We start from the raw sequence: 10,800 nt of genomic DNA, 5'->3' as shown, positions 1-10,800 counted from the left end.
TCAAGCTGACCAATGAAATTAACTGGAATCTTTATTCATGTTTTCTGGAACTCCATGACCTCGAATTTATTAGGATTGACCATTGGTCATTAACTTTTTTTCCAAAGGAAATTGTTTGCAAAGCTGACAATCCATATTGATTTCTCTTTGTTTTGTTTGAGTGTTTGCATGAGGATGGGGTTTAATGATTAAAAAATTGTAAATATGTAGGTGGTGAAGAAATAAAATATGGGATGCAGTTTCACCTAAGTCCAGTACTTTTTAGATGTTTTTTTAGGGGTGGGGGAAATATGATGATGCATGTAATTGTCCAGTACTATTGACTTTATATAAATGTCAGAAGATTTTAATGAATGAGAATAAGATGAAATGGAATTTGCCTTGATACAGAATAATATTATTCTGAGTGAGAAACAAAAAAAAAATTTATCATATGTATAGTCTGTCTTAGAATTGCAATGTCACATTAAGATTTACAGAGAAATTGGCACCTCGCTATGATAAGTGTATATTTGTAAGTACAATAGGTATAGTAATTGACAAAATCATTTATTTCTGATGAAATGCAGGTTCAGTTAATGACTGCAAAAAAAATCAGAGGTGCTTTTTACACAGGAATGTTAAATTATAGCAGTGGTGGTATCATGCATCTTTATGGTTGACCAGCAAATCAGGTGATTTAATGGTGGATATGTGAACAAACCTTGACCAATGCTGGTCATACCAGATGAGAAAGCTGACCACTGGGTGTAGTAAATATCTGGAAAATGCATTGCCTTGTCTGTGATAATTGGAAGTTATAGTTAATTGATCCAGTTTCAGGGGGAAAGGGCAGAAATTTGTTTCTGGAATCTTGTAAAATAATCACAATAACCAGGTATCAGGTATTGAATGTCAGGGATAAGATAAATTGATGATGTAGTCTCTCTGATTGAAAAAAGTATCATTTGAGTAATAGATAATTAATCCTTATCTTGCTAACCAATGCAGACGGAAACAAGTCAGTGCTGTCTGATCATGGTCTGCACTGATTGGTATTCCATAAGCAATTACTTTAAAAGAAAAAATAACTTTGAGAGAAATGATAAGAAAAGTAAAAAATATTCACAATTGAAGTAATGATATAAAATTTTCACAAAATTATCATGGATCTGAAAGTGTGCTGCTTTAAGCATAGTTACATATAAACTTAATATAGATAAATGTCATGCAATGGTTATTGTTGTATTTATTTTCTGTTTAGATTTTACCTTCACTTCTATTCTTTAACAAATATTATAGGGCTCAATATTATAACATTACTTGATTCAAACGTTGTTAAAGTTATTTTCATAACGGTGAAAAATTGATTACTCTTTTTAAAATATCACTGAAGTTGATGTAAACAAATAATTGTGGGATTTGTTGTGAACTTCAACTGTTAATATAGAATCAATAAAAACAAATTTTATGGAATAACAAGATGTTTAATCCATTAAAGTGAACTTTTCAACTGGTCTGCTTGATTCATCTCAGGTGCTGTTTATTTGTTCTACATTGTTTACCGAGTAAACAGGGTACTTGATTGTTAAGTGCCTATACTTCCTGTTCATGATTCTGCTGTAAATATTGACCATGAAAGTAGAGGTAAAAATCATGCAAAATTTTATTTGCTTAATCTAATTGAAAGACGAAGAGTACCTTTTCAGTTACAATTAAGAATAAAGAGCTTCAGGCATTACCTTTTTTATGACAATAACTTAAAAACTGACATGATAATTTTTAGGAAGAGGGACTTCTTTGAATTCATTTAAATATTCTAAAGATAAGCATTTCTTCAAATATTTGCTTAGCTGAGATGTTTTTGTGATAATAAATATTTAATTGACTCTCCATTTGTAATATAAAGTAAATGCTTCATACTTGGATAAAATCCCTTTATCCTGCAAAATATAATATAATCAAGTGTGGATTTTTGTTATATTTTACTCTTAATTTGAGCAAATATAGCAGAGTATACAGTACAGGAGACATCATACAAATATAATTTTTTTAAACACTTTGTATTACTTCAAATATAATATCTGACTAAACTGAGAATTACTCCCCTTTGATAATTGTCTGTCTTGGCACTGTGGTCACTTAATCAACTTTCTATAAGATAATTTACTTATTATAAGTGCAGCTAGAAATATTTGTACTAAACTTTTTATACTAGGACTTCCATAATTATATATACATGCCCAATGAAATCCTAAAGAAAAACCTACCATATATTCATTTTATAATCACTTTTAATGAAGGGAAATGGCTCTTTTTTTCTGTCCCTCAAAAAAATTTGACCACAGTAAAGAAAGATGCTTTTCTTTTGGAAGTAATAGGGCTCAAATAACAGCTAATTTCCTCACATGGGGATGTTATAATGTGCTAGGTTAGTCACATCTTTCCGAAATTACCCCTTCAGTTACTGGAGCCTCTGACCCATTGAAAGGTGCAAATTAGAGTTCTGCCTTCTGGGGTGGCTTCTAATGATAAATTACACTTTGATAATAGTCCATTCTGACAAGTTTTATTTTCATGAGAATTTCATTGGCCATTCAACTAGCTACTTTATTGGGGATTATCAAGCTCTGTTGCATAATGCGGTCTCTATGTGGACTGCCCGGGGACAATTCATAGATTACAGTTTGGAGGGCTCTTCAAAAGCTCTGTGGTCCTTAGTTACATCAGTGTAGACAGAAATAGTGTTATTTGATAGGTTTTATGGTTTTGATAGTGGTCTTAGTTAAATAAATTGTGCAATGTGTAACTGTGGTTACCACTAGATGAATTTAGGAGGGGGTTGTAACTATTGTTTAAATATCATTACATTATTATCATACTTAACAAAAAGCAGCATTGAAATGTAAGGAATGTATGAAAAACAAAAAAGGTCTTAATTTTTTTAACATGTTTAAGTTTATTTTCAAAAATCTTCAGATTATTTACTCTTTCAATGGATGCCTTAACATCATGTACAATATTTAGAATTATGACTTCAATATTTTAGTAGAATAGTGAGATTCATACAGTATTTGTGTCAACCAATTTTCTCTTTTACCGGAGATATAATAGTATAATTTGAAAATGTTTAGTTTTACATGAAATGTTAAGCATTTTTACTTATCTAAAAATTAAAAAAAACAATAAAAAAACTAAACTTTGCATCGTAAAGAAAAGAGATGAAAATGTTCCTATATTGCTTTTATAATACAGTCTTACTTATATTTCTATATGATATAATATAAAACCAACCAATGCTCAGTCTTGCTCAGTTGCAGTTTGCTGCTTTATTTTTGCATTTTGAATCTTGAGGTACCTAACATGTACAAGGGAATGGTCCAATTAACAAGCAAGGTATGCCTAAGAATACACAGATTCAGGAAAGTAAAAGTAAAAAATTTTGACAACTAGGTGGAAGGTTAAAACACATGTTTTAGAAGCACTCACTGACTCCAAGCTTCTGATGAATGTTTTCTTCGTTCAGGTTCAATAACTATCATCGTAAATTCTGCACCCTAGTATTTTCATTGCAAGCTTTGATTTCATCCTGACAGGCTGGCCTTGATGGTCAAATTTTATGACCCATACATCCTACCATTATAAAGACTTCTTTCACAGCGTTTCTGTTGCGCAGATGATGAGATAGCCATTGGAGATAGAGTGACCGATGACTTTAATAGCCATGTTACAGCCACCTTGACCACTAGCATGTTATATCATTCATTACCCCACATAGTGATTGTAGAAAAATTAGAACTCTTAGTTTCTATGAAAATTTGAAATATTACAAAGGATGAGACTGAAGAATCATCATTATAATAATTGTAGGTGTAATTTGATAAGTTTATCTAAAACCTTAAATATGTCCTTATTAGCAATGAAATAATTTTTCACAGTTTTAAATGAATATTTAAGTGTTTGTGAAGGGTGATTGGGTTAAATTGTTTTTTGAAACACCATGGAGCAATGAGTATTGAATGATTGGTTTGGAGTTTTGTAGCTCAATCTCATTTTTAATAGCACTTAATAAAATAATCATAAAATTTTCTCATTGCAAAATCGTCAACTGTTAAAATTTGAAATAGTTCAAATCCCTTGATCAATCTGTAGATTCTGTTTATAACATAAAAGGTGTTTTTAGAAATTATTAAATGGTATCCAGGTACCCATTTATGCTAATCTTGTTTACTTCCTTCTTGCGAGACTGAATATTGAAGAGAAAAAAAACAACATTTTTATCTGAAATAACCCAAATAAACATGCTATGTAAAAAGATTTAATTATATTAGTTTCGGTATTTTTAGTGGCAGCTGTATCAAAAAGTCAACAGTTTACCACCTGTCATTTCTTTCCAACGACACTGAGCATTTTTGTCAACATATGTAAATTAGACATATTATTAAGATTACAGATAAAGTCTTGTTTAAATAGAGAGAGTACATTAGCATCAGTTAGTGTCTTGTAAACAGTTGTACGTTAGTATCTAATCTTTTGAAAGAATCTTATTTGGTATGCAAATGACTGCGCTTTATTCTAAGACTCGGCTAAATATGGTATCTGTGTCATAATAAAGGAAAGGAATTAAAATGACTTGATATGATCAGGTGTCAGGAGTTGTAATCCCTGCTGTATTAAAATGATTATATACGGTTACTGACCGATATATCACTTTCTAGAGTTTACGGTTATTCCCCGATCACCGTGTATAGATGCCATACAGTCGCATTTGACACCCGTTTCAAAAGAGTTGATCTATGGCTTATTTATATTCCAAATGGCCTTTTTTGATAATATTTACTGAAAAATTTGTCTAATGTTTTAAATTGAAATATAAATATTAGCATTAAGTTAAAACATATTACTCAGATTTAGTTGGCTAGTCAAGTTAGGAAAGATTATCTTAAAAAAGCAAGTGACCGATTACTTAGTGATTAGGTTCTTGGTATTTAAAAGCAATCGTCCCGATCTAAAGCAGATAATTAGATATAATACTTGATGCTGTTGAAAAGGGGCGGGGCCGGGCCAGGAGAAAAGCGGTCTGTCGGAAATACTGAGACATCGAGTCAACCGGCGCACAGTTTTTGTATTAACTAGACTCGTAATCTTGTAAAAGTGCCAACCATTTAATATTATTAGGAAAGGTAAGCATAATTTGGCATTTGGTCCTATAATTATCAATGTTTACTCAGTGAAAACATTTGTCATTGTTAAGTTTGTTGCCCATTTAAGTCTACAGGAGCCCTGCTGCTTTTGTAAATCCTTCTTAGCCGACTAAATGAAGTATATATAGTTGATTGAGCTATGATCCTCGTCAGGGGGCCTGCATGTCATCGTAGGGGATTTAAATAGGATGAACAAAAGATACATTCACTATCCGTCACTACACGCACCTATTTAAATGATTAGACAGTTTTCTTTAATGTGATGTTACAGAATGATTTTAAGAATTGCTTACCAAAGTTTACCCTATTATTCTCATTTCTTTATGTAATATTCAGATAATTATGTAACACAAACTTAATAGAGCTGAAGAAAACATAATAACTATTTGTGCTGAATAATTATATGATGTATTTGAAGGATAGATAGGTATTTGGGATCCCTGTTGAGTGGGCATATACTGAGCAAAATTTGTTTTGAACATAAAGGATCTGTGAAAGAATATAAAAGAAAGTTGGATAGTCACAAATTAATGCTTGGCCTACTTGCAGCAACTGTATATATATACCTATGCAACAAAGGCATACCAAGATCAATTGACACTCATTTTCTTCTTTCAAAAAATTATATAAGAAAATCTTAAGATACAAATATATTTGTCATAATTTGATTACATTTATTCAAAATTATTCTAGATATGTATTTAATTGCTATGATTTGAATGTTTGTTTATTATGATGGGAAAAAAAAGAGAAAAAAAAAGATCAATTCACAATGTCTGATCATGGTCAACAATGTTCTCTGTTCAGTCATTATTTTCAAATTTTCTCTAAAATGATAAATGTCCAGAGTAAATATAAACCTTAAAGTCCATTTAAGAAATTATGCAGTGCAAAAGTAAAAGATGTCTCATAAAATTAATTATAATGGTGAAGTAGCATTGAATGTTCTATCAGTATAAATCTACTGGTCAGTTGCAGTTACCTCCCTTTGACTGTGGTCAGCTGGTTAAGATAGAGCACTTGAACTATTGGCTCTGAATCTTTAATAGCTAATGATCATTTTATTAGCTTTCATTACTAAATTTCAGGTTTTATTTTACATTGTGGCTACAATGATTATTTACCTTACACAGAATCTTCCCGATCTTATTGAGACATTCTAGAATTTGTTTCCGGAATCAACCAGTACTTAACAATGAATGTAAATGTTTCTTAATCAAGGAAATAACAGCTTGCCATTTGCTATCTGTTCACCAGCTTTCTCTGTAAAGGTGATTTAGACAAGTCACAACCACCACTAGCTTCCTCTGTGCAGGCTTTTAGACAAATCATTACCACCAGTAAAGGATATTTAGACAAGTCATGACCACCACTAGCTTCCTCTGTGCAGGCTTTTAGACAAATCATTACCACTACCAGCTTTCTCTGTAAAGTTGATTTAGACAAGTCATGACCACCACTAGCTTCCTCTGTGCAGGCTTTTAGACAAATCATTACCACCACCAGCTTTCTCTGTAAAGGTGATTTAGACAAGTCATGACCACCACTAGCTTCCTCAGTGCAGGCTTTAAGACAAATCAATACCACCACCAGCTTTCTCCGTAAAGGTGATTTAGACAAGTCATGACCACCACTAGCTTCCTCTGTGCAGGCTTTTAGACAAATCATTACCACCACCAGCTTTCTCCGTAAAGGTGATTTAGACAAGTCATGACCACCACTAGCTTCCTCTGTGCAGGCTTTTAGACAAATCATTACCACCACCAGCTTTCTCTGTAAAGGTGATTTAGACAAGTCATGACCACCACTAGCTTCCTCAGTGCAGGCTTTAAGACAAATCAATACCACCACCAGCTTTCTCCGTAAAGGTGATTTAGACAAGTCATGACCACCACTAGCTTCCTCTGTGCAGGCTTTTAGACAAATCATTACCACCACCAGCTTTATCCATAAAGGTGATTTAGAAAAGTCATGACCACCACTAGCTTCCTCTGTGCAGGCTTTTAGACAAACCATTACCACCACCAGCTTTCTCTGTAAAGTTGATTTAGACAAGTCATGACCACCACTAGCTTCCTCTGTGCAGGCTTTTAGACAAATCATTACCACCACCAGCTTTCTCTGTAAAGGTGATTTAGACAAGTCACGACCACCACTAGCTTCCTATGTGCAGGCTTTTAGACAAATCATTACCACCACCAGCTTTATCCATAAAGGTGATTTAGAAAAGTCATGACCACCACTAGCTTCCTCTGTGCAGGCTTTTAGACAAACCATTACCACCACCAGCTTTCTCTGTAAAGGTGATTGAGACAAGTCATGACCATCACTAGCTTCCTATGTGCAGGCCTTTAGGCAAATCATTGCCACCACCAGCTTTCTCTGTAAAGGTGATTTAGACAAGTCATGACCACCACTAGCTTCCTCTGTGCAGGCTTTTAGGCAAATCATTGCCACCACCAGCTTTCTCTGTAAAGGTGATTTAGACAAGTCATGACCACCACTAGCTTCGGAGTGCATGTGTTAAGGCTAATCATTACCACCACCAGCTTTCTCTGTAAAGGTGATTTAGACAAGTCACGACCGCCACTAGCTTTCTCTGCACTGGTCACTAACTACCAGGTTTGTCTGTATAAGCGATTTAGTAAAATCATTATCACTAGAAGTGTTTAAAGATTGAAGTCATCACTAGATATTGCTCATCTTTTCTATGTGTGACATTTGAAATGTCCCAGGGAATAAACAACTGTTACAAGCTGTAGTTCAACCCATAAACAAGACAAAAACATTAATTGAAATAGATCTCATTTAATATGGTAAAGAAGTCAATCACCTTATTGAGAGGACATGATTCGCGTTAGATAATTATCCAATAGCATATGTTAATTAAAAATGCAATGATAAAAGATAAAAAAACTTTGTGTATGGTAAACAACACATACAAAATAACAAAATAAGTTTTCGTATTTTGCAGCTGTCTGTCTGATATTTGCATGCAGAGTGCTTTAAAATATTCATAACAACCTGTACTATAATATATGATATTAATAGTGACATTATTTTATATGTTTGTTACTTTTATTTGAATTTAATTTCATTTTCAAGGATAGTAGCTGATAATAAACTCCAGAAGGCCATGTACAGAAAAGAGTCCTATCATTGTGAACTATGTAGGACAAATTACCATTACTATAGTTATTAACAAGTTGTTGTTTTTTTTAATTGACAGTGGCATCTTTAGTGGCCCATTGAGACTTATTTCATGCTTTTTCATTGATTTTATCACATTAATTCTGTCAAGAAATCAGCACCATGGAGCTGAAATGGAACCTCAAGGAGCACTTGTTAAAACCTAAAGGACCACTTAATGTCACTAAGTGAGGTAATTTTGGTTGGTTGGAGATCAATTAATCCACAGTAGGATTCTGAGCAACAAGTTCTCCCAGATGGTAGTATAACAGTAAATGAATTGTTTCATGGTAGGAAAGAAGTTTGATAAGTAGGTGTCATATTTTAACAGGTTTTGATTGGTTGGTTGATAATATGACAGCAAATATTCTCAGGGGTAGACAACTCTTTAATGTTGAACATGATATTATCAGCATTGTGTCTGCATTATGTCTCAAGTGTGAAAAGTGCAAAAGTAAATAGAAAACCGTCCAACAAGAATTTATGTCACCCATTATAAATGCATCCATTTGTTCAAGGCCACTTTAAACTAGGGCTATATACAATCTGTACTAATATGAGATGCATCGCTTTCATGCCACTTTTGTTTTCCGCAAGAAAAGAGCAGTCGATGGTGACATGCAGAACACCACCTTGGCTACTTGGTGACCTGGCACTGCTTTGCCATTGCACACTTCAGCAGAAAGGATATAGATATATTCAGTCAAATATTAAAATAAAAAACTAATTGTTATGCATTCAACTACTTTCAGTTGGTAAATAGTGAATGCAAATAATTTACCACTTATGTTCTGCAGAAGCAGGAAGAACTTTGATGGATATCGACTTAGGAAGTTGAAGTGGCAGTATCATATGGCAATTACAAAGAGTAATTTCCTACAACCGTAAAGAACAAATAGAAAATAAGAGTGCAGTCTAAATTATTATTTGTTTTTTGAATTATTAAACTCTTTGAAACTGATTTAGTGTTTAAAATAAATTGTGTCTCTTATACTTAGTTGATTTGGGTTTGAAAAGTATATAAAGGGTTGTAATTGTTAAAAAACATGAAATGAAATTAATAAAAATGGTCCATAGTTTTGTAACTTAAAGTCCCTGGAAGAAGAAGCTATTAGTAATAGTTTTTTTATGCATTTGTACACAATATCATAATTATCTTCTTGTCCATGAAATTATCTGCATTTCCACATGTTAGTCTATAAAATTGTCCGTCTGTGTGTCTGTTCACCACTGTGTATATTCAACCCAGTGAAAGGAAACAATAGGAAGTAAAACATTATGAACATTTTTTCCATTTTGTGTATTCATTTTCTTTTTATCTTATTCAGTACTTGTTCTATGTACATAATAAATACCCTAAAATCCTATGCACAAATGAACCTAAAGAACAACAATGTATTGTAATTAATTAATGAAATGTCAATGTCATTTTTATTTGCGTGCCAAGGGAATTATTTTCTTGCAAACAATTGATGAAAAAAAGTTCTTGACAAAATAATGAATAACTGTGATATGGTATTGCGTGACACCATATTTACTGTCATTTTCTAATTTACCCTATCAATAATTCATAGAATGTACTTCCTTTTATTCATTACTGTTAAGTCTTTTACACAAATCTCTGAAAATTATGTCAAATTATCCCTCAATTATGTCAAAGAACACTTAACCAATAATACAAGAGGAGCAATTTACAGTTACAAATTGTGACATTGGCAGGTACCCTGCTGGCAGTTTCTTATCTATGTTAACACCTCATTTACACCATAGCTGGTTCCCTGCAAGATACTGTAGTACTTTCCCAAGACCCATACAGGATGTGAAAAAAGCACCTTGTTTGATTACCTATAATTTAAACACTTTTGCCAAAGATAAGGAAAACATTCTTTAAGCAATTAAAAGCCCTTTCAGACAATAACTGAAAAAATATGAATGTTATGATATATTCACATCTTAATTTATCATTAACATCACAATATCTTATTGTTGATGTTTGATTACCAATAATTTTGCATTTTTTGTTTGTTAATATGCTATAATGATTACTCCGAAGTAAATTCAGTTCTATATTGCAATATTGTCAGTTAAAACTTGAGTTTAATTAATGAGCTTTGTCCAGTATAAATAATAATTCTGCCATTCACATCAAGCATGATAAGGAAATCCTATCAGATGGTCAAGAATTAATTGGAAAAGGGTCTAATTGAATAATGAGAAAAACAGGGTTGGTTAGCATATTAATGTCAAAGATTTTTACCTATAACCTCCTGTCAAATATAATGTGAACAACACCTAAACCAATTTGGTATAGTAATACCAATGCAGGGTATTGGTGCCACCCTGGATGACAGCTCACAGGTTGTTACAGCAATTTAGAAATTAATGGTTACACCAGCTGTAGATAGTGTATCCATGGATGTTTTGTGTA

The sequence above is a fragment of the Ruditapes philippinarum genome, unplaced genomic scaffold (assembly GCF_026571515.1).
Source record: "Ruditapes philippinarum isolate M1 unplaced genomic scaffold, ASM2657151v2 ctg1351_1_1_1_1, whole genome shotgun sequence".
NCBI lineage: Eukaryota > Metazoa > Mollusca > Bivalvia > Venerida > Veneridae > Ruditapes > Ruditapes philippinarum.
Note: the sequence above shows the minus strand (reverse complement) of the source record.